Source organism: Hippopotamus amphibius, chromosome 6 (assembly GCF_030028045.1).
Source record: "Hippopotamus amphibius kiboko isolate mHipAmp2 chromosome 6, mHipAmp2.hap2, whole genome shotgun sequence".
NCBI lineage: Eukaryota > Metazoa > Chordata > Mammalia > Artiodactyla > Hippopotamidae > Hippopotamus > Hippopotamus amphibius.
The window spans coordinates 158,806,913-158,830,725 of record NC_080191.1 but is presented as its reverse complement, the minus strand read 5'-3'; the positions used below and the strand labels follow the sequence as shown (position 1 = coordinate 158,830,725).

The 23,813-nt window shown below is 42.6% G+C and overlaps 1 protein-coding gene and 2 long non-coding RNA genes across 3 annotated transcripts in view; 2 read left to right on the top strand and 1 right to left on the bottom strand.

The window, feature by feature from the left end:
* Positions 1-7,054, bottom strand: part of KLHL24 (kelch like family member 24) — a 35,214-nt gene extending 28,160 nt beyond the window's left edge. Inside the window, exons 1-4 of the mRNA XM_057738839.1 lie at positions 6,943-7,054; positions 6,022-6,098; positions 3,417-3,552; positions 1,968-2,009 (exon numbers count right to left, since the gene is read on the bottom strand). The gene's annotated coding sequence lies outside the window, so the exon portion shown is untranslated. The remainder of the gene's footprint in view (positions 1-1,967; positions 2,010-3,416; positions 3,553-6,021; positions 6,099-6,942) is intronic.
* Positions 7,055-10,873: 3,819 nt separating this feature from the next.
* LOC130855772 (uncharacterized) lies at positions 10,874-12,156 on the top strand. The gene is made up of 3 exons (XR_009054370.1): positions 10,874-11,009; positions 11,149-11,230; positions 11,399-12,156. It is a non-coding gene; the product is annotated as an uncharacterized LOC130855772 (long non-coding RNA).
* A 208-nt stretch (positions 12,157-12,364) lies between these two features.
* LOC130855773 (uncharacterized) lies at positions 12,365-17,162 on the top strand. The gene is made up of 3 exons (XR_009054371.1): positions 12,365-12,444; positions 13,383-13,529; positions 16,848-17,162. It is a non-coding gene; the product is annotated as an uncharacterized LOC130855773 (long non-coding RNA).
* The last annotated feature ends 6,651 nt before the right edge of the window (positions 17,163-23,813 follow it).

Below are 23,813 nucleotides of genomic sequence, written 5' to 3'. Positions count from 1 at the left end.
AAATCTCCCTCAGAAACGGCTATAAACAGGTAACTGTTAGATTGAGACACTGGACAATAGCTATCAATTCTCTTAAATTTTGATTTTTAAGGCGGTTGTTCTACTCCTATTCTCTTTTCACATCTCTGTGAGTTGATACATGATCCAAAATGTATTTGTAATTGGATTCTGCCTCCATACATTAAAAAAATATATATTTACTTATTTAATTTTTGGCTGCATCTCAGTTGTGACACTCCGGATCTTCGTTGCAGCATGTGAGATCCTCTGCTACGGTGCACGGGCTTCTCCCTAATTGTGGCGCGTGGGCTCCACAGCACACAGGGCTCAGTAGTTGTGGCATGCGGGCTTAGTTGCCCCGTGGTGTGTGGGATCTTAGTTCCCCGATCAGGGATTGAACCCATGTCCCCTGCTCTGGAAGGTGGATTCTTCACTACTGGAGCACTAGGGATGTCCCTCCATACATTTTTGTTTCCTCGAAGTTTAAATGACAATGTGTTCAGAATGCAAAACAAAATAACATACTACAAGTACTAAGCACTTCCCTTTCTGCTAAAAGCGACAAGTAAACAAATGAAAAGATACTCTGCTTTCTGTATCTAATAATTTTACTGCATCTGGTATTTGTTATCTGGTATCTTACTGTATCTGTATCTGATAAATTCGGGGATAGCATATTGAGTGAGTTGCAGTAATATAAGGCTAGTTAAAATTTTACATGAGTTACAGGTCTTTTTATGCTATTTTCTGCCCCTTAATTCTCATGGCTGTTTTCCCTGATTGTTGACTGCCAAGAGGTCTTCCACTGCTTTACCAGAAAATCCTGAATTACAACAGCTATAAAATCACCTGTTATTAAAAGCATTCAACAGCAACAAGATACCTGCCTACTGCTTTGTGTGTAAAAAAGACTACCTCATAGACAGCTTTTGCCTGGCTTTTTGGACAGCCTCACCGTCTCTGGACTTTCTGAGAACACTCCTATGAACTAGTCCACAACAGCATGAAATATAAACTCTTTGTATTGGTGACAGACTAAATGATTTGCACAAGAGTGTCTTAGGAATATGAGATGCATTTCAGAGTGTATCTTTTGGGCTTCCAGGTATAATTCAGTAGACTTTATTTTCCCATTTTACACAAAGTATTTTATTTTAACTAGTAATGGTCAAAAATGTAAAGACAAGTTTAAACACATCTCAAAGCACAATATCTAATATAGGTTTAAGATTTATCATAAATGAACTCATACACAATCAAGCAAACAAAGCATAAAATTAGACTGAATTCTTCTAAATATTTAGCAAATATCAAAGCATCATTATTCCCATTAGGAAAAAGTAGCAAATAAGTAGGCATCTCTGGACAAAAGAAGACAATGTTTGTTCCAAAGACATACAATGACTGAAAATAATACCTACATAAGTTAGTGGATGAAAGGGGGAGCAGACTCTCAACCACTGACTGCCAAAGTCACATGATTTTTCTCCAAAAGCTAGTATCCTTTTCTTTCTCTCCCTCATTTCCTTCAGGAGCTTTTACTCTTGGAGCTACACTCTCACTCGAAGATTTTTAAGAGAAAGATTCTTCTGGTTAAGGGTACTCTAGGGTTTATTTTCAATGGCAGAACTCAATGCTGTAGACCTAGTTTCAGATTGCTAGCTAGGTAGATTTAAAAATTACATGTTTTTGGCCTATGTCCCAGAAAAATGAATGGAGATAACTTATGTGTCTCTAGGATTGGAGAAACGGCAGAAGAGGGACTGAGCATATTTGGAGGGAGCAGAAAGGAGTGTGTAAATAGTTTATCTGGTAACAGAAATGACTGCAATGCTACCTTCCTATATGATATTGAGGATAGAATGTTTCCCTGTTATTCTGACGGTCTAAGTGACCCCTGGTTAAAAGAAAATGATTTACATTTCCTAACAACAATGCTTAGTTTATAAATATTATAAATATAATACCTTTTTAGCATTTGCTTGATCTAAGCCCCAGTTTTTCCACACCTAAAATAAATGGAGAACAGCAACATATAAATCAAATAGTAATCACTTCATGTATAATTGGCATTAGTCACCAATATGTTGAAAAAAGGTTTCAGTAGATTTCAGTTTGTCTCTGGAAGTTTGCTTTTACATAGAAAACCAATCCTGAATAATAATTCCTTAAAGAAAATTAATAATTTTATGCTATATCTAATAGTTTCCCTATTTATCAACTTCCTTACTTGACAATTTTATCCTGCAGTAAGGTTTCTTGAGTGAAAGAGGAGTAAACAAACATTCATGCCAACATCAAGCTAACGGTAGAAGTGAGATGAGGAAACATATCCTATGACAACTCTGCATTGGGTATTTGAAGAATGTCTGATAATTAATGCTTCATCTGAGTTTGGGGTCATTAAATAATTCTGAGTTGGTCTATCAATATTACCCAAAACAAACAGTTCAGTCATTTTATTTTGTATAACTATGAAATCAATGAGAAAATCTCAAGTATTCTGGGTAATTCAGGAAAAAAATTTTAGTTTCTAATTCTTTGTTATCTAGGTTATCCATTTAGAATCATCATGCTTATCAATTATATTAAATCTTTTAGTCTATAAACACATATTTCTTCTGCTTTGTTGATCCTTATAGACTTTAGTACCTGTAGAAACCAACCAATTCAACACAATTTTTTTTTTGGTGGAAGGGGAAGAGAGGAATGCTTAAGAGAAAGTACTGGAAATTTGAACTGTACACAGAATACTAATAGTATTTAAACACAAGTGGTTCTGGATTCTGGCCTAGATATCTACAAATAGAGCTCATAAATTCTTAAGAAGTTTAGGCAAATTCAAAAGTGGATCCCGAAAACCAAGATATGGACTACTGGTTTTTTTCTACATGTATACAGAAACACACATCTCTATAGCCTGATTATGCTTTGCCTGTGAGGTGAATGTTATCTTGCTTGTTTCCTTATTTGCAGAAGTCAACCTAACTTGTGTGTACCTTGGTAAAGAATATTTCAACTTGGTCAAATTAGGGGACTGTTAGTCCTAGCTAAGTAAGTTTTTTTCCCAATCAGACAATAAGATCCTGAGCCAATGTAGGGGTTCAAGCATTTCAAGAAACAATTCTAGAGAGCCCACCCTCTGCCTGCCACTGGAGTGTGAATACTGGATTCAGATACAATTTTAGATACTGTGGGTTGGCTAAGATTAGAATCAAACAAGAACTCAAAGATGGATACTAAGATAGATTCAAATTCTCAGTGTTTCTCTAGCAGAAAACAACTTATTTCTGCTAGAGTGCAAATTGGAATAGATTCTCTCATGACTGATCTAGTCTAGAATTATACCTTAAGGAGCAGAAGGGCAAGGCAATTCACCTGGGCATTTTCTGCAGGGTTTTTTAGGTAATACTTACCAACCTAATAGGTTTAAGGGCAAGAAACAGAGGAGATCGGTGTACAAAGTCCAAAGGAGATATACAGTATCAGAATTGATCTTAGAGTGTAGTTGTACTTCAATCAAGCTTATTTTTCCTTTAGAATGCAGGAACCCTATACAAAGAAAGAAGTTACTATCAGCCTTAAGACAGTATGGGTTAGTGAGGGGGCTTACAAAGACTAATAAATACCAACAACATTTTGACTAACATGGTCCCTGAAACTTGCAGTAATGAATTGCTACATGCTATGCTCCACATCATTCCATTTTCTCAAATTGAATTTTGAGTGAAGGACGACATAGCATAAATAGCAAAAAGACTAAGGAATAAGAGGTTTATCTTTAAAGATACAGTAACTCAACAGAAAGCCAGAAAACACTGTAACATTGTAAATCTATTATTTAAAAATAACCAGGAAATTATATTTAACATGGAACTATCTGAAACGAAGCATTTTCTCAAACTAAAGCTGTCTCAGCAAAGCTGTCCTATTGAACCTACTTGACACGTAAACTTAATGTCTTTGGTTTTATCTTGCTAGAAACGTTTCCTTTAGATATCTAATGCATTTTTTTTTATTTTAAAATCTTAAGACCTGTAGATATATAATATAGTTATGCTTTCTTTCAGCAAAATGTTTTTGGTTCTCTTATCAGAATGAATTAAATCTGCAAGGACACTACCCAGTACTCTGCCACTTGTACAAGTCTGAGATTCAATATTTTACATGACTTCTCTATGTATAAAAGCACTTTTAAGTCAGTGATTTTTATTTGCCTTAGTGGTGACACAAACTATTTACAGAAGTAAGTTTTAGAAAGCACTGAGTAAAGAGCAAAACCTAATGACTTTTAGACATCAATTTAGTAGGCTTTAAGATGTGCCAAATGCTAAAAAATTGTATCCCTTGGGTGATGAATTTAGGCAGAGTGACAAACTCTAATTGAAAAAAGCTAGTTTAGCTACTGTTTTTAATATGACAAAGAATAAGGGTTTTAAAATGTTAACGGTTGTCAAGTGGCCACATACTCTTCGTTTCAGTCACAACAGAAATAGAATCATACAAAATGTATATGCTTATATAGTTCATATATACTTATGAGGATATACTAGGATATTTTATTTACATTTTTTATACAGTCCATACATAAATATGTATTGAAAAAGGACGTCCCAAATTCCTAGGAAAGTAAAAAGTATACACAAAAAACCCTGCAGCTCCTCGATTAATAAATAGTATTTGTTTTTCACCCGCTTGACCTTTGTGTTTTAATAAAATGGCAGAAAAACAAGGAAGCTAAAACAAAGTTTTTTGAAAGAGCATTAAGGTTTTAGCAACTTGGACAAAAGCCAAGAAAATTTAAATTAAAGCTGATAGCTCCAACTCAGAATATTATTTCTTCTTTCTGTTTAGAGACTAAGTCACAGGCTTTGTCTGGATAAGCAGGCTTATGAGTGGTAGTTTTATTTTTTACAAAGGTTAGAGGTTTGCATCGTGTACTTATTTAGAAATGTTAAATGCCTTCAATGCACAAGCGATGAGGCAGTTCAGGATCACAGAAGCTACTCCTTCTGGCGTAGTCATTCCAGCTTGAATTTTAAAAATAAATTAAGAATGCACAGCCAATGAGAATTGTTCATACTCAATTCCTGCTTCACCCACCAGGGAGCTCAATCTACCTCCTACAGAAATGCACCATTTTGGGTGAATTCACACAGATTTATAGGAAAAGAAAATCTGATAAAACCCACGTACCCTATTAAATCACAGATTAGGAAAACCGCATCTTCAACACACTGTGGCTAAAATGACTGTTCTGGTAGATTTTATTACTGTCATCACAGAAGAGTGAGCTATTAGCCCCAAACAAGGAAACAACTCATCTAAACCGGTGTACAGATGAGCTGGTTTTTTTTTTTTGGGGGGGGAGGGGGGCAGGATATCCTCAAATTATCTTTTTTAAAAATAGAGTTCTAATTTTACATTAGTCGACAGCAGGCAGATTTTTGATCTATTTTACGTACTTCACAAAAACCAACCTCGCTGGTGGACTTAGTCTGTAGCTGCAAATACTAAGACAATTTTTTAAAAGCTCTTCAAGAGAACAGTGATTAATCATTAAAATCCACTAAAATTAATTGTGAATAGTCACTGCCTCAGGGGTGACTGTGAGGCACTGTAAAATGTGGCGTTATGGTCCTTATTAAGCTAGTTAAACCTTGTTTTCAGAACAGGCAAGAACTAATTCGCCTGAGGGCTTTTTTCCTACCATCTGGGTAGATGAGGCGACAGGAGTTAGAGAGGGCTAATTTTCCGGTCCTCCGTGGGCCCCAGAACTGCCTACAGGCTCAGGCAAAAAGCTGCGGCGGCCACCCAGGGATGGCGGGACAGCTGGGCCTCGCACCCGAGTCCTCCGGCGCGAGCGCGCACCGCCGGCGGCTCCGCTCGGGCCGCAGCTGCACCAAAGGCGAGCGCGCGCCCCCGCGCGTCCTCCAGATCACCTTCAAGGGGGCGGGGAAGAGCTGCCCGGCCAAGTCCACCTCGCGACAAGACACCCGCCAGTAAACACTCGGAACTCACCCCGTCGTCCCGCCCGCAAGCACCGCAGGGCCCAATCCCCGCCGCGTTAACGGTCTTCGCCTCCGAGCGTCCAGAACCTGGGGGCGGGGCCATTAGGAACTAAATTAAGAAACCGAGGCCTGGAGTGGTGGGAAGGAGGGGAGGTTAGGCGGGGACGCCGGCGGCGGAACGCCCGCTCCCCCGCCCGCCCCGACTCCCGGGGGGACCGTCTTTCCAGGGCCCGGCTCCCGGCGCGGGCCGCGCGGCGGTAAACAAAGGCTCGCGGGCGGGGGTAACGGTCAGGTGACGGCGCCGAGCACATTTCGCAATGTGCCTCTAATGGGGCTTCTCTGGCCCGCAGCCCTGGGACCCACCTTGACCCTGTCAGTCCTCCCCGTCAGGATCAAACTGTCGCCCCCACCAAACAGGAGGGCTCGATTTCAAACCTTCGCATTCTCAGAGCTTCCTTCGATTAAAAAAGAGCAGCGCTCCGTTCGGAGCCCATCGGCAATACGCAGGACCCCTCTCCCCAGCCCTGTCGGCCAGCCGTCCCCCGTCGCCCAGGCGGAGGGGTGACCCGCACCTGCCACCCCCGGCCCCGGCGGCCATGCCCCTCCCAATCCGCCCCCAGCGGGCGCGCCAGCAGCGCCGCAGTTCCGGGGCGGTAGTGCGAGGAATTGGGGGTGCCGTTTCTCTCAGAGTGTCGTTACGGGGGCTGACGACCCCCAGGGGAGCCCCGGAGCCCCCCTCGCCCCAAACAGAGGCCCTGCAGCCCCAGCCGCAATCTCTCCTCGGACCCCTCCTCTGGCTCCAAGAGGCCGGCCGCCGCTGGCTTCCCTCCTGGAGACACCCCCGTCGTCGGGACCTCGGGCGCCCCTCCGCCCCCGGCTCTTGCCGGTTCCTCGCCTTTTGGCCGGTCCCGGAGCTGTCATCCCCGGGTACCTTTAAGCAGCCAGAGCAGTGGCCAGCAGCGGCGGCCCCCGCGGTCCCTTAGCGGCCGGCGGCGCAGCGTCCTCTCCAGCGCCGGCGTCTCCTCGAGCCACCAGCCCCTCCGCAGCTCACAACAAAGGAAACATGTGACCGCCCAGGCCAAAACACTGAGCGTCACGCACCCCTGGCCAATCCGAGTGGGCACCCCCCGCCCCGGGGGACCCTGGGAGATGTAGTTACCATGGGGGGGGCAGGGGGTGGCCGCCCCAGCTGTTTGGTTTTACCGCTATAGGGCGGGTGTCGGGTGCGGGGCTTGAGGAGATCCAACCCTAGGACTGTTGATTCGGAAACGCTTAGTTTTAGGTTGGAATAGGTTAAGGAAATGCATCCGTGTTAGGAGCCTAGTGGGAAACCTCAGTCGGATGTTTATTGCCACGTCCCAAGGCAAAAGCACATAATCAAGAATTCTCAGAACCCTAGAGTTTGGGACTAGCCTTAGAGACCTTTTTATTTGACCCCTTGTTATACAATCGGGAAATCTGAGGACCTGAAAGGTGAAAGGGATTAGAACCCTGGTAGCTAGACGGCTCAGGGAAACTAAAATTTCTCTGTAAATCTGTTACTGTCACCTGTATCATCCTGGGTTACCTTTTGTTGTTGTTTTAAACGTACATACAATCAGACAAAGTTGCCACAAATCCCTGTTTTCTGAAGCAGAGTCCACGAAAGACATTATTTTGTCTTTTTGTTTCTGCAAGTATTTTTTTCAAGGTTGAGTATACCTCCAGATTTTGAAACATTTAACTAATTTTTGGGTTTTGATATCAGAATTATAACTTCCCTCTCTTCCATACTTTATGAATACAGTTATGCCTTTATTAAATAAGGGGATGTGTTCCAATGACCAGAGGTGTAGATAATATAGAAGGCTTGTGTCCAGGCCTTTTAAAAAGGTTTTTATACCTCTTTTCCATCTGTTATTAAAAATGAGAATACCTACCATTTATTGAGTGTCTGCCAAGCTCCAGACAGAGCACTAGGTACTTTACATAGATCCTTTAATCTTCATAATATTCCAGCAAGATAGTGTTATTATCTTATTTTACAGGTGAAGAAACTAAGCCACAGAGAGGATAAAGATTTGGCCCTGGACACTCATTTATTAAGTGCTGAGGCTGGGGTTGACACATTAAAAAAAATAATTTTATATATAGTAATATAGGCACACAATTATCTTTCTGAAAAGTATATTTACAGAGTTAAATATTACAAGTCTAGTAGTACAACAGCAGTACCATCTCCCATCCTTCCTCATTCTTGATTCTCCAGAAGCAACCACTTTCAACTATTTGAGCTATTCTGATATTTACATTTATCTTTCCATATAATATGTGTCTATTTCCTATTAAGGGAGCTGTCATTCCTGTCCCCTATCCTTCCAATATCATAAATTTCTGGTTAAATAATTAATGTTTATGTTATTAAGACTGTTATTCAATGATGAGGTAAACAGTATACAACGTCCTTTCTTGGATGGCTTTTCGTTTTTCCTTGAGTAGGCAGGCAACTAAGTACCTGTGGGTCCTCACTACCGTTGTAAAGTTCCAACTCCCTGAAAGTGCAGATTCTTGATGCACCCTGGGGCCCAACTCTGCAGCCTGAACACCAGCCTCAGTGAACTTCCCACAGGACTCTTGCCCTAAGGAGTCTTGCTGTCTCCAGGGCATTCCCATCCATATCCTGCCCCTATGCTCTTATGCCCCCTCCTCCCCTTCACCGCATTCACTAAGTTAGCTCCTGCTCTTCCTCGCAGGAGTCAGCCCGTGGATCCTCTCTCCTGGAAACCCTCCATTCCTCCTCATTGCCCTCTGGGCCAGGTATCTCCCCTCCATCTTCCCACAGCAGCCCGTCCTTACCTCCTAGCAGTTATACTAACTGTGTGACATCACACTAACACAGGGGTTAGGAGCTCTCATCCTCTGCGCACCTGAAAATCTGTGTGTAGTTTATAGTCACCCCTCCACATACCTCTGCTTCCTGTATCCCTGCTTCCATATCCACAGATTCAGCCAACCCTGGATGGTGTACTGTAGTATTTAGTACTGAAAAAAAAAAAGAATCTGCATATAAGTGGAACTTTGCTGTTCAAACCCTTGTTGTTTAAGGGTCAACTGCATTTACATGCCTTTTCCCACTGAGTACCCTCTGAAATCCCTGAGGTCAGGGATGATGTCTTATTCATTTTGTGTTGTAGTATACCTAGTGGATGTTCAATACGTATCTGTTAACCGGTGGAGTGATGATCTCTACTTCTTGAGGTTAAGGGGGCTAGAGAGAAAAAAAAGTGCCTCCAGACTCCTTGGCATCCACTTGGACTTGTCCACGTGATGATTCTCTCTGGGCAGATGGGAGCAGGGTGATCAGTCACGATTCTAAGAGTGGAAGGGAATGAGGGGACTCACAGGACAGCAGCCCGGAAGACAGGCAGGGACTACCTGGGAGGTGCTGGAGCTCCTCAGGCAGCCCCCCAAATAGAGGTGGTTTTGGCATTGGTAGAGGGCCCTGGGAGTTACGCCTACCCCACATATCAGTAAGCATGGCTGCTCGGCAGCCTTTTCCTCCGCTGGGACCGGACTAGAAGCAGAGCTCTTAAGTCCAGGGGCCATCTGCTGAAACTGAGTGATGGTAACATGATCTATGTTACACAGTGTTTACAGTCTCTGTCAGCTTGGTCGTTTGAAGGAGGCAGCTACTTAGACTGAGGGGAATCAGAGGGTCTCCAGACCTATTTCCTCTCCTTTCAGGGATATAGTATATTGCTCCATATTCTTGCACATACCACATGGAAGTCCTTGTTTTGCTCTCCAGAGCATTTATGACAGCCTTTAGGGTTTGAAGGTGGCCAAGCATCCATAGTTCCTCCAGCCATTTTTTTTCTCTCCAGCCTGCTTCTCTTCTCCATGCAGACAACAGTTGGGACTCGGTAAATCATCACTCGCTAAACATATGACACACTTTCAGACCTCCTTGCCTCTGCTCCAGGTCTCTTGCACTTGCAGTCCCCCTGTCCCTAATTCTAGTAGAAATATTGGTCATCCTTTAAGGCCCATCTCTGGTGCCACCTTCTCTGATCGTCTCTCTCCCTCACCTATTGTGAAGCTGTGCACACCTCCCACATCCTTTATAATGTGACACCAGCACTGCGTTTATACCCAGCCCTTGAATGCAGCTGGATCCTTCGACCAGCTACAGGCTCAGCACATTTGCTCCTCCCCTGGAACAAGCCCCAGCTGCAAAGCACTTGATGAATGGAGATTTTACTGAAGGTTTCACAAAGAGAGAATTACATAGCATCTCACACTGCAAAACCCCATAACAATTCCCTTTAACCATCTCTGCTCCCTCACCAGCCCCTCCTTGGTACCAGCTACTCTTCTTTTCCCACCATACATCCTGTCTCTGAGCCTCTCTCCAGCCATAAGCTTGGGGTTCCTCGCTTTCCATGATCTCTGCCACCTTCCTCCTAGACAATCCCCTCTACCCTTCCACCCACCCCCTACCCCCACCCCCTACCCCTACCCCTGCCATCTCTTTTCCAGTAATTTGCATTTTCACACTCATCGCCTTTCAAACAAGAGAGTTCAATTCTTCAGAAGACAGAGATACCATAAATAACAAATTATCTCAGTGCACCCCACCCCCACCCTGTTTTGCTCCACAGACATATTTAACATCTCAGCAAGTTTGTTACACAATACCTCCTCAAAGTGTTGAGTGAGGACAAGAGTGAACACAATACACTATTTGCTCATGGCACCTGAACCTCTCCAGTCTTGAGGCCCACCCCTTCCCTCCCTTCTCTGGTGAAGACAGGCGTGACTCATCTCTGTAGCTCTTTTGGGTACAGAATTCTGACTCTCTCTGGCTCTATAGTTACTAGGAAGGCTATCTTACCCAAGCCCAGATAGTCATGGGTCCCCCTAGGCCAGTTAAACCTTGGGGTCAAACATAATAGTGTTAGGATTTAGCAAGGAAAGACATAGTTGGAAAATTTTCCATTTTGAGATCTGGGAAAAGAGGTAAGTCTTCTGCCACCTAGAAGGTGAGTTCCCTGCTCCCATTCTGGAGCTTTTCCTTCTGAAACAAGAAGTGTTTCTCCTGGGAGTGGGATGGGTGGGGTGGCTAGCCTTGCTTTGTTCTCAACACCATCTTTCACAGGTTGAAGTTGATAGGTGCCAGGAATTGGTACCTAGGTGGCCTTGGATCCTGTTTGTGACCGAACTTGCGACACCAGATGCAGGTAAGGATGCCTGGTTATCACCGTGAGCCCTGGGCTCTGACTTCAGGGGACTGAGGCATACTTGTATCCTCCCTGCATGTGATGCCCGTCCTTGTTTTTCTCTTCATTCTTCTGCCCCAAGGACATCTAATTTCACCTCCTTCTTTTCTTCCTTAATTACTTCTCCAGTAATGAGAATTCAGGTGGCCCCTCTGGTCTCTGAAGAAACCTGATGTTTTGGAAGTTACTCCTGCCCTGACTGCTTTAGGTAGGCCTGGTTCTCCAAGGGACACCTCATAACACCTTGTCACGAGATTTCTGCAAAACCCTCTCAGGTATGAACACGTATGGAACGTGTCTTCTCCTGCTCATGGCATCTGGTCACAAGCTTAGGCCAGTTTTAAAAAATGACCATCATCCCCGTCCTAGCGCTGCTCAGCAGTCTGCCCCACAGAGAGATATGAGTCCATACAGAATTCCGGCTGCTGGTCCCTGCGGACTTTGACTTCATCTCCAGTTTCTTGCCACCCTGTGACATTTAAGAGACATGTACTAATTCCAACTTGCTCTTCCTCTGCTGTCTCTGGCACTGTTCTCCCAAATGCCTGCAGTTTCTGACAGTGTGTCTTGTCCATCTTTGGTTCCCTTTTGCGTAATGGGCAGCCTTCCAAGAATCCTTCAGCAGGTATGAAAAGGCTGGACCTGACCGTGAGTATATGCGGCAGACGCTTCCTGTTCTTGAAAGACTCTATCCAGTTTCTTAAGGAATTGTGTTGGTTGAGATTAGTACGCCCATCTCCAGCCCAAGAATTCTCAGTTTAGTAAGCTCACCTGACACTGTGCTGATTGGATGCTCTGTCTGAAGCTTCTATTGTGAACAGTGCAACCTCTCAAAAACTTTAATGCAGATCTCAGAGCAGTTCCCACACACTGCTAGGCCGGGATCACCCTAATCTGCGCGATGTCATTTTTCACTCCTTTACGTAGCTTAGCACTTTGACAGTCATGTTCTCTGTCTCCCTGTAAAGACTTGAAATCTAAGTGTTTCCCCTGGGACTTTAGACTTGAAGACTCAAGATTCAAAACTTAGCTTTGTTCCTTACTAGCTATATATCCTTGAGTAAATGACTTAATCTTTCTCAGTTTTCTCAGCTGCAAAAATGGGGATTAAAAACACCTACCTCATAGAATTGTTTTGAAGCTGAAATGAGAAAAAAAAAAGTGTCCGGGATACAGTAAGTGCTCAATAACAACCAAAGTTCTTATTATTACTGTTGTCCCCTTCTCCACCAATTCTAGCTATGTCCTCTATGCTTTGTCCTCTGCTTTAGGAGGGGTAAAGTAGGAAAGAAAGGAAGAGTAAAAGAACATATAATCTCTGTAAACTAGATTTGATAAACAAGCCAGAAGAAATGAAGTGATTTAGAAAACCTGGAAACCAAAACCAGACTTTCTGAACAGGCACCAGGGTCCTGTCCTTCTTTTGTTTTTCCCAATGAGCGTTTATAAGATTGAAAAAGAGAAAGAGACTGCCCACGAGATGTAGAAAAACAGTTTGCTTCTGCTAATAAAATATCCATACTCAAAGGCTACATCATTAAGCTTAAACCGTGGTTGCCTTTGAGTTGCAGACCACGGGACTAAAAGTAGGGGTTGAGGGAGACCTTTATTTCTTTCAGTAAGCTTGTTTTTTCTTTTTTTAAAAATAAATTTATTTATTTATTTGCTTATTTATTGGCTGTGTTGGGTGTTTGTTGCTGCGTGGGCTTTCTCTAGTTGCGGTGAGCACGGGCTACTCTTCATTGTGGTGCGTGGGCTTCTTATTGTGGTGGCTTCTCTTGTTGCAGAACACGGGCTCTAGGTGCTCGGGCTTCAGTAGATGTGGCGTGTGAGCTCAGTAGTTGTGGTGCACGGGCTTAGTTGCTCCGCAGCATGTGTGATCCTCCTGGACCAGGGCTCGAACCGGTGTGCCCTGCATTGGCAGGCGGATTCTTAACCACTGCCCCACCAGGGAAGTTCCTCTTTCAGTAAGCGTTGACATTAAAAAAAAAGTAAACAACTATGCACATATGTGCACATTTCAAATTAAAAAAAAAGTTTTAAAAAGCCCTTGCCTGACTGTGATTAAAATAAGCACTTGTGCTAACTATTGTGCAATCTCCTTTGCTTCCAGCCCCAGATCTCTCTGCAACTGGCCTAGAAAACAGTGAGAGCTCCCAGGTCACCAGCACACAGGGACAGATACTCTTGACCCTGCTTGTGACAGCATTGCAAACACATGCCTGACATACTTTGGAAAGACTGTCTGGTGCTATTACTGGTACGTGGAAGTTTTGCTCCGGTAGCAAATCTCTAAATTTAGATGCTTTTCAGGATGAACTCTGAGTGATCTTTGTCCCCAGCACTAGTAAGGAATTGGAGGACACCTTGCTTTTTATTTATTATTTTAAATGCCAGAGTTGATGTTTTACAATGCTAAACTTTTGAAGATTGCCATATTAATGGAAAATAAAACAAACACACACAAAGGAGTATCTAAAATTTCTCCTTTATGGTTCTCATAAAAATTTTACCCTGGGTTCCTTTTTTTTTTGGCTTGAGTGTGCAAATCACTATTGTATTATAATAATACATCATCATCATACTTTGCACACTCAAATGAAATAAAAACAAATCCAAGGTAAAAATTCTTATCCTGATAACTCTATGGAGGTGTTCAGAATGAATCCAATTTAAGAATTTAGTTCTTATGTAATGTCAAGATGCTTAAATGTTGCCATTTTAATCAAAGAAAAGACAGTTGCACTAATGAGAGAACTTAGGAATACTGAATTTACTTTAATGGAGAATCAGCTCCTTGAAAGACCAGCCCCAACAGAATATTTTTTGTATGTGTAGTCAAGATATTTTTATTTTTTTATTTTAAAAATTTTACTGGGCTATATTTGACAGTACAGTTTGTACAGTTTGATGATTTGATGTACATATACATTGTGAAATGATTACCACAGTCAAGCTAATTAACCTATCACCTAAGATAGTTACCGGTTTCTTTTTTTCCTTTCTTTTTTTAAACAAAAGTTTATTCTTAAATGTAGAATAAGGTTCTAAGACTACACTTCATCTAGCTATAGGGGGCAGCAGTTGTTATGGCAGGGAATTCAAATGTTTAACCAGGAATGGAATTAAGGATCATCACTGCCTCAGGCACAAGGAAGAGATTACTCTTGCCAGATTTCTTAATTCCGCTTATGACCTGGGGGCCCTTCCCCGAGGCCTTTGCTTTTAACTCCCTGAGTTTCTTCTGCTCCTCTTTCTGTTTCTGCTTGAATGCCTTATCTTCCGTATCCATCCCCTTGGCCTGCTTCTTGGGCATTTTCAGGGGCTTCTTACCACTTTGCAGCTGGAATGGTGCCTGCCACTCCTTCCCCAGCTTCTTTTCCTTTTTCATGTGATAAGAACACTTAACATCTACCCTTTTAGCAAATTTCAAGTGTACAATAAACTATTGGTAACTATAATCATATTGTTCTACATTAGATCTTTAGAAATTATTCATCTTCCTTAACTGAAACTTTACATGCTTTGACCCACATCTTTCCATCTTCCCCCACCCCCCCATCCCCAAGCCCCTATCAGCACCATTCTGTTCTCTGCTTATAGATTTTTTAGATGCAACAGTTTTTAGATTCCACGTACAAGTGATATCATGCAGTATTCGTTATTCTGTGTTTGGCTTATTTCACTTAGCATAATGTCCTTCACGTTCATCCATGTTGCTGCAAACAGCAAGATTTCCTTCTTTTTTAAGGCTGAATACTATTCCATTGTGCATATATAACCAACAGTGTTTCTTTGTGGAGGATCAAAAAGATAACTTTGGATTCAGATGGACTGGGTTCAGATCCTGACTCTGCTACCACTGCCAGGGTGACAGTGGATGGTTTATTTAACTGCTCTAATGCTCAGCTTTTTTGTGTGAAACCTAATAATACCTTCTTATTATAAGAATCAAATGACTGCTTATGAAAAGAGCACATAGGCCTCGATAAATGGTTAAGTATTATTCAGTGAGGACACAATGGTAAGTATTATTTTGTCAAAATATAATGATAATTACTATTGTGACAGGACATAACGGTGCATTGACGAATCCTAGCAAAGGAAGGTTCTTCCTGTTTGACAAAGAACAACATGGGTGATGGAAAAATTACACAGAAAAGAGAGGGATCCTGGGGAGCGCTGCCATAACTTATTCAGCCACCCTGGACAGATCACCTAATCTCTTTGAGTCCCAGTTTCCTCACCTCTCAAAGGAGCACTGTGCCTTGCACCCATGAAGGTGTTTGGCTAAACTATTTCTAAAGGCCTGTCTAGTTTCAGAAGTACAGGAAATTTGTGTATTTTTTTGATTGAAAGGACTTCAGTGGAAAATTTCTTTTGATTCAACAAACACCCAAATCAGGAATTCCTGGGGGCACATAGAACTCTTTGGGAAGGAGTTGGGCGGCAAGAAGAGGCCACAAATGACCAGAAATCAAGTTCCAGCTCTGGGAGTGCTAAGCCTCCTTGACAGACTAACGGGATTTGGGGAGGACACAGCTGCTTCCTTTGGGATCAAACTGAATTATTTGTCTACTGAATTATTAAAACAATCCTCCTATCCTGAGGCAACACCCTCCACAAAGCCCTTCCAAGCTGGATCCCTGGATCGGCACCACCTGCCTACGTAGCCCCACTTCTAAGGGAGGACCCTAGTCAACCACCTTTCCCTCCAAGTCACCTCACTCCTGTGCTTCACCTCAGTTCGCCCTGCTCACAGCCCTTCTTGTGGGACTTATTGCCCCCCCCAATTTAGCCCCCAGCTCTTTCTATTTTTAGCTCCCAACTCAGGGACTTTTGGGAGTAAACAAACACATGTGCTAGGGAATTTGTGACATTACTGGCTTGTACTCTCCCACTTACCTTGCGCATGAATAATCCCTTGCTTTAAAAAGAAGAAATAAATAGTTTTTAAAGGTCCCTTCCTCCAAATTTAAAAGTATTACATGGCAACTGTAGAAAACTTTAGAAGGGATAAGGAAGAAATTGGATATCATCTATGATCTTCCAACCCAAAGAGAGCTACTGTTAGCAATGTATTTCCAATCTTTTATTTCTTTGTACCCTATATTTATAGTGTGTTGATAGCTACTTACACATATTTTTATGTATTTGAATTAATACTATACATGCAAAATAAACTCATATATCACCATTTAATAGGTGGCTTTCTATTTCCTTCTCTCTGATCTGTCTTGATCTTTTGCCTCTTGGCAGTCTCAATGACACTGACCTGCAGCTTGGAACTAGCTTATATCAGCATGTTATTGCTACATATTGAGAAGAGTTAGAGTTTTATATGCTAAAAAAAGATGTCTCTCCCCAGTCTGAAAGTGATTTAGGCTCATCAACTCTGCAGACATGAATCTCAGGACAAATTTATCAATGGTTTTTGAATTTCTTAGCATACAATTACTTGCAGTGTTCCCTTACTTTTGTTTTTACTTTTATTTTTATATCCCTCCCTTTCATTTTTTATTAAAGAGAAATTTGCAATAAGATTAAAGTAAATCTTTCATTAAAATATTACTCATAGGGCTTCCTAGGTGGTACAGTGGTTAAGAATCAGCCTGCCAATGCAGGGGACACGGGTTCGATCCCTGCTCCAGGAAGATCCCACATGCTGTGGAGCAAATAAGCCCGTGCGCTACAACTATTGAGCCTGTGTTTTAAGCCCGTGAGCCACAACTATTGCACCCACGTGCTGCAACTACTGAAGCCCATGCGCCTAGAGCCCGTGCTCTGCAATGAGAGAAGACACAGCAGTGAGGAGCCCCGCGCACTGCAAAGAAGAGTAGCCCCTGCTCGCCGCAACTAGAGAAAGCCCGTGTGCAGCAACAAAGACCCAACACAGCCAGTAAATAAATAAATAAATAATAAATTAAAAAAAAAAATTACTCATAATGCCATTATGCTATCAATACAACTATTTAAACATTTCATATACATTTCGCATAGGCTCAGAATATGATTACATTTATATTATATTATATTATATATACACACATATATATATATTTAAGACTGTATTAGAAATATTTTCTGTGATGTATTAGGTCCACCCAATTAACTGTTTTCATTGACTCTAATAATGAGAACAGTAATGGCCAACATTTACTGAGCACTATTCTAGGTGTTTATTAAGTGCTTTATCTGCGTCATCTTATTTAATCTCCACAACAACACTGTGAGGTTGCAACTATTGTTAGCTAGCCCCCCTTTCATAAATGGGAAAACTGAGATTCAGGAACGTTAACTAGTTTGCCCAAAGGCTGGAGCGTAGAAAATCTGACTCGGGTCTGTGCTCCTTCTGAGACATTATACAGTTCTTTTTGCTTAATAATGTGCATTGGTAGGTGTACTTACTTTGTTCAACTACTCCATTGGTTTTGGATAATTCTGTTGCATCAATTTTTCCCCCGAATTTTGATAACTCTGCAATGCACCTCTTTCTGCATATAGATTTCTGCTTCTACTGCATGATTTCCTTATGGTTAGTTCTCAGAAATGGAGAAGGAAAATAATTTTATTCAAAGGTTTTATTCACAGGGAGCTTATTGGAGCAGCTGTTGGGAGAAGACAGGAGAATTTATTCAGCTCTTTTGCCACAGGCTCTGTTCCTGAGCCTCACTCTATGGAGTTGGAGGAGGTGTGGGCGTGGGGATTTGGGGGCATTGTGGAATCTGGTCCCTTTCTGGCTGTGTTTGGGGCCTCTCCTATTATGGAACACCAGACTTTCTGTTATTGTAACATTTATTAAAGACATTTAAACATTTTATTTTGTTACTCCCACTTTAAGAAAAGGACTGTTTTTCCTGTTTATATCCCAGGGCTTAACATAGTGCTCCGTACATAGTAAGTGCTTAATAGATGCTTGTTGAGTGAATAAATGAAGGTTAGAGAAAGAAAGACCTCTCTTAACTGTGAACTCTCAGTTTCAATTGAATTAACTGTGATAGTAAGGATTAATACCTAGTCAGGATGTGTATTAAGAATTGGGATGGGTTAAGTCTTTTTATTTTGATACTTTTTGGAACTTTGCTGACACTAGAAGGTTCTGTCTTCTGGGTTAGCAACTTCCTAAAGATAACAAACAACTCCCCTGGGAGCACAGACCAACCAACTCAAGATCATACCCTGACCACCTGGTTTATTGGGTGCTCACGGAACTCTCACCTTTGGTCCACTGTTCCCCTGTCCTAATCACCTGGGCTAAGTACCTGGCAGCTAGGGACAGCCCCAACGCCCCCAGAGTCTGCTGAAATTATTCCAACTAGCCAATCTTAAACCTGCTTACCCTGCCTTACCTACCCCTTCCTGTGAAAACCGTAATGAGGGTTCTTGCCCACGTTTTCCCCTCGATTCCTCTGTCCCCTGATCAACACGAGTGCTTCCCCTTGTGGCCCTGTGTGGCATGATGTGCCCCCCGCCTTTGGGAACTCTGAATAATGAACTATCTTTACAAAGGCAGTCACCTCCTCATGTGTTTGCCTCACTATACTTGAATAATAATGAAACCTACGTCTTAGAACAGGTGCTAAGGTTAGCAATGATTCAGATGATGGTGGGTAAAACATAGCGACGACGTGAGGGAACTGTAGGGCTACAAGATGTAACTGACAGTAGTAATAGCATTAACTAATAGGATATAATGGTTAAAAGCCAGGGAGAGGGCATGATAATTATGATAATTAATAGCAATAATAATCACATAAACTTTGCCGAGCACTTTAATAATATCAATAAGGAATAATAATCTCACTGTTTTATAGAGTGTAGTATCTAATTTACTTCTCACAACACATACCTTTTAGGTAACATTATTATCCTGTTTGATTACAGAATGGGCTAGGTCCATTCATAGAATCAGAAATAAAATTGAATATCACCAGAACCAATCTCCTCAATGTACTCAAGGAAACTGAGGCCCAGTGAGGGTGTGATGGTTAATTTTAAGTGTCAACTTGATTGGGCCATAGAGTGCCCAGACATTTGGTGAAACATTATTTCTGGGTGTGTCTGTTAGGGTATTTCTGGATGAGATTAACGTTTGAATCTGTAGACTGAATAAAACAAATTGCCCTTCTCAATGTGAATGGGCTTCACCCAATTAGTTAAGACCAGAATAGAACAAAAGGCAGAGTAAGAGAGAATTCTCTTTCTGCCCGATGTCTTTGAGCTGAGATATCAGTCTTCTCATGCCGTTGGGTCCCTTGGACTGGAACTATACCACTCATTGGTCCTCCTTGCTCTCCAGCTTACCAATTGCAGATCTTGGGGCTTCTCGGCCTCCAATATTGTGTGAGCCAATTCCTGATAATAAATCCCATTGCTTCTGTTTCTCTGGGGAACCGAAACTATTACAGAGGGGAAAGGGATCTGACTTTGACCCCATCCCTCCTAACTGTGGTCCTAGATATCCTTTGTGGCTAAACCCAACCTAATTTAGGAGCCCCCTAGGAGCCCAGCAGGAGGCAGGGCAGAGCCCCTGCAGCTGGTGGTCTTGGGATCAGTTTCTAAGGCTCCTGTTCCATTGAGGTCTGTCTGACACCCCTTGGTTACCACCCAAGGTCCATCCCATTTACCTTAGGCCAGAGGTAAGCCAAGACCCCAGGTGGGGTCCTCTTACCTCTGCTCACAACACTTCACAATAGCACCTGAGACAGTACCTGAGAAGTCCATGGTTCTTCTATAGGGTAATTGTCTTCATATCCCTGGGATACCAAGCTGGCTTGGACTTGGGAACCCAAGAAAAGGGGGTGAAGGTCATCTGAGGTTTTAAGACAGGGGCTTGGTTACAAACTATTCCCATCTCATTAGTGGGTTTAGAGTGGAACTGGCTGCAAGATGAGGATACAGAAGCCTGAATTATTGGTCTAGGCACCTCAGATTTCCCAGGAATGAAATTTGCCCTGGAGTGTAAGGTGAATTTGCAGCCTAGAGGGAAGTAACATATAAAGCCCTGCAGAGCAGGAGGCTGGGCAGTGCTTCTGGAGAACTTTCCCTCTGTTTACTTCACAAGTTCCCAACCTTTATTAAAGAACCACTGGGAGATGGGGGACTTAAGGTTCAACTGATGGGTCTGACTCTATTCACAATCAGAGAACTTCTATTTGAGACAACATTTAACGGTAACAGCAAAGCTTAGAGGGAAGAAAGGCAGTGGCAAGTGCAGACAAAGAGAAAGAGCAAAAATGGAGAGCATTCAAATTGTCTGAGCTAGTTTCTGTGCTGTTAGACAGGAGCCACAAAAACTCCTGCTGATGTCACTACCAGAAATAAAATCTGACTCTTCTGCATCGCTACCTGTTGAGTCTATCTGTGTGCTGAGGACAAGGCCAAGAGCTGGTATGAGGGTGCTGGCTGGGTGGGTGGCCAGCAGGGGAGGAACAGGAAGTCAGGGGCTTAGCAGAAGCCAAGGGCTGGGTCACCACCAGGCTCAGACAGGATCTGGGTGAACTGTGGGTATAAAGAGGTATCAGATCAGTAAACCATCAGAGGGAAGCTTGTTCTCTGGTTTACAAAGAGATTCTGAACCAGAGGAGTGGATAAGGCAGAAATGGAGGCTGGAGGGCTGGAGACAGCACCAGGAAATTTCCAAATTTCCCTGAGGGGAGATCATAGCCCTCCTTTGATCAGGTTTTTAAAAAAAGAAATTGGATTAAGTTTAATTAATCAGGATGGTTCAGGTTTTTTAAATTTAAATTTAATTTTACAATTAATTACCTTTTAAAGACAGCTGCACCCACAGGATGGTCTTTCTAGGCCTTCAGGGAACCAGACCTCTCAGGGAAGCCCAGTGCCCACCTGCATCTTCACTTCCACAGAGGCCCATGACAGATGGCAGGCTGTGCCTTTTGGGCAGAGGGGATTGGTTCACTTGAGCATCAGGGATCATCTTTGGATTTTTCCTTCAGGACTCAGCCTCCCACCTCTTGGGATAAGAACAAGTGGTGGAATTATAGAAAATATAGAAAGCAGTGCAAAGAAATGGAATAAGCCACCCACAATTCCACTCTTCAGAGGCTATCACCCTGCTCCTGCACCTTGTGGAGTAGGCATAATTACTATAATGAATTGTTGTATTAGATGAGGGAGAAGCTATTTTAATATTTTGGTATGTTTCCTCCTAGTCTTTTCATTAAGCATTTTAAAACTGGAATCACACTGTATATATAATTTTTACCCACATTTTTTCCTTAATAAATATCATGACTATTCTCATGGTCACAAATATACTCTGTATGTGTGTTCCAATAAAACTACCTATAGGGCTTCCTAGGTGGCGTAGTGGTTAAGAATCCGCCTGCCAATGCAGGGGACACGGGTTCGATCCCTGCTCCAGGAAGATCCCACATGCCACGGAGCAACTAAGGCCGTGCGCCACAACTATTGAGCCTGCACTTTAGAGCCCGTGAGCCACAACTATTGAGCCCATGTGCTGCAACTACTGAAGCCCACGCGCCTAGAGCCCGTGCTCTGCAACAAGAGAAGCCACGGCAATGAGGAGCCCATGCACCACAACGAAGAGTAGCCCCCCACTCACCGCAACCAAAGAAAGCCCACGCACAGCAAAAAAGACCCAATAAAATAAATAAATAAATACATTTTAACAACAACAAAAACTACCTACAGAGCTGATGATGGGTCAGATTACTTCGTGGGAGGCAGCTGGCTGATTCTGGGCATAGAGAATCCAATGCCTGGTTTGCCCTGGTGCAGAACAAGGGGCAGCACCGGATAAAAATCACTATTGACAGTGAAAATGATGATACTCTCCTCCTCAGGGATTCAGAGGTCACTTGGTCACATTTCTACTTGCAGGAAACTCACCATCTAGGATGTGTAGGGTGCTGGGGGTGAAGCCAGCAAGAGAGGAGATTTAAACAGATTGCTTTCCATTTAAATCTGCTTCAGCCACATTTAGTCTGGGGTTCTCTGGATCCACAGTGGCATGAGTTCCCTGAGAGAGGAAAGCTAGGACCTTCCCCCGTAACTGAACATTTCCAGGAAGCCCCAGAAGAGGTGGCTGATTTTCGCCTTCTGTGGCTCTGCCTCTCTCCATCATTTTGGAAGGCTATCTGGACCCTGCCTCTGGGGGCAGGTGAATGCAGGCAGGAGCCAAGGACTTGACAAAAATACCTTTTTAAACTGTTACTTCTGATGGTTGCTTTATATTCTATCACATGATCAAAATGTAATCTATCCCTTTTCATTATGTTCACTATTTAGGTTGCTTCTAGTTTGCTGTTAAAATACTATAAACAGCATCTTGGTACATAAATCGTTCTCTTAAATTTAAGCTCTTTTGTGAGGAAAACTATTTTAACATTTCGATGTGTTCCCTTCTAGTGTTTTTATATGGCATTTTAAACATGATTGGAATCACACTTATCCCACCTTTTTCTTAATAATATATCACAACTATTCTCATTGTTATATTTTGTATATAGGTATGATTAGGTTAGCATCTGAAAGCTTCAGGCTCTTACTACAGATCATCAAGTTGCTTTCCAGATAATTATATCCTTTATTTCCGACAAGCCTTCTGTCTGAAACATAGGCTTTGATTAGGCTTTAACAAGAGTTTTTCAACTGAGAAACCCTGGGCTTGGGTTCCTCACTTCCATTTTAGTCCTGAGTAGAAGAGCTTGGCCTCCTTTTTCTTGCCCGTTGGTCATCTCCTCTCTGGGGAGTGGGAGTCTGAGAGGAGGGAACATGGGGAGAGACTTGGATTTCCTTTCTCCACCCTATCTGGTACCATTCATTCAAGAGCTGAACCCATGTTCTCGTCTTGTACTCATCTCTCAATTTGGAGCTCTTTTCCCTGGAAGCAGTAGGCTGCTGTAGAAAAATCTTTGGGTTCAAATCCCAGTTCTAGGACTTACTAGCTATGTGAGGTTAGGCAAAGTTCCTTACTGTCTCTGAATCTCAATTTCCAAATCTGTGAAAAGGGCATGATAACAGGCATGTAGTGAGGATTAGATAAAAGAAACTATGTGAAGCATAGGTGTATTTAACAGATGGTAGCCTTTCCCTATTCTATTTTCTGTTATGCATGGACTCAGCTGGGCCTGGAGCTGCCATCTCAGGTGAGGCACTGGAATCATCGTTCTTGTAACTGGGGTATGATTTGTAAGGGAAGGAAGCCACATTCTCTCCAGGCTTTTGTACATTTTGTTACCCAGCTTAGATCAATGATTCTTAAATTATACGATGAGAAAATCTACAAACAATAAATGCTGGAGAGGGTGTGGAGAAAAGGCAACCCTCTTGCACTGTTGGTGGGAATGTAAACGGATACAGCCACTATGGAGAACAGTATGGAGGTTCCTTGAAAAACTAAGAATGGAATTACCATATGACCCAGCAACCCCACTACTGGGCATATACCCAGAGAAAACCATAATTTAAAAAGACACATGCACTCCAGTGTTCATTGCAGCACTATTTACAATTGCCAGGTCATGGAAGCAACCTAAATGTCCATCAACACAGGAAT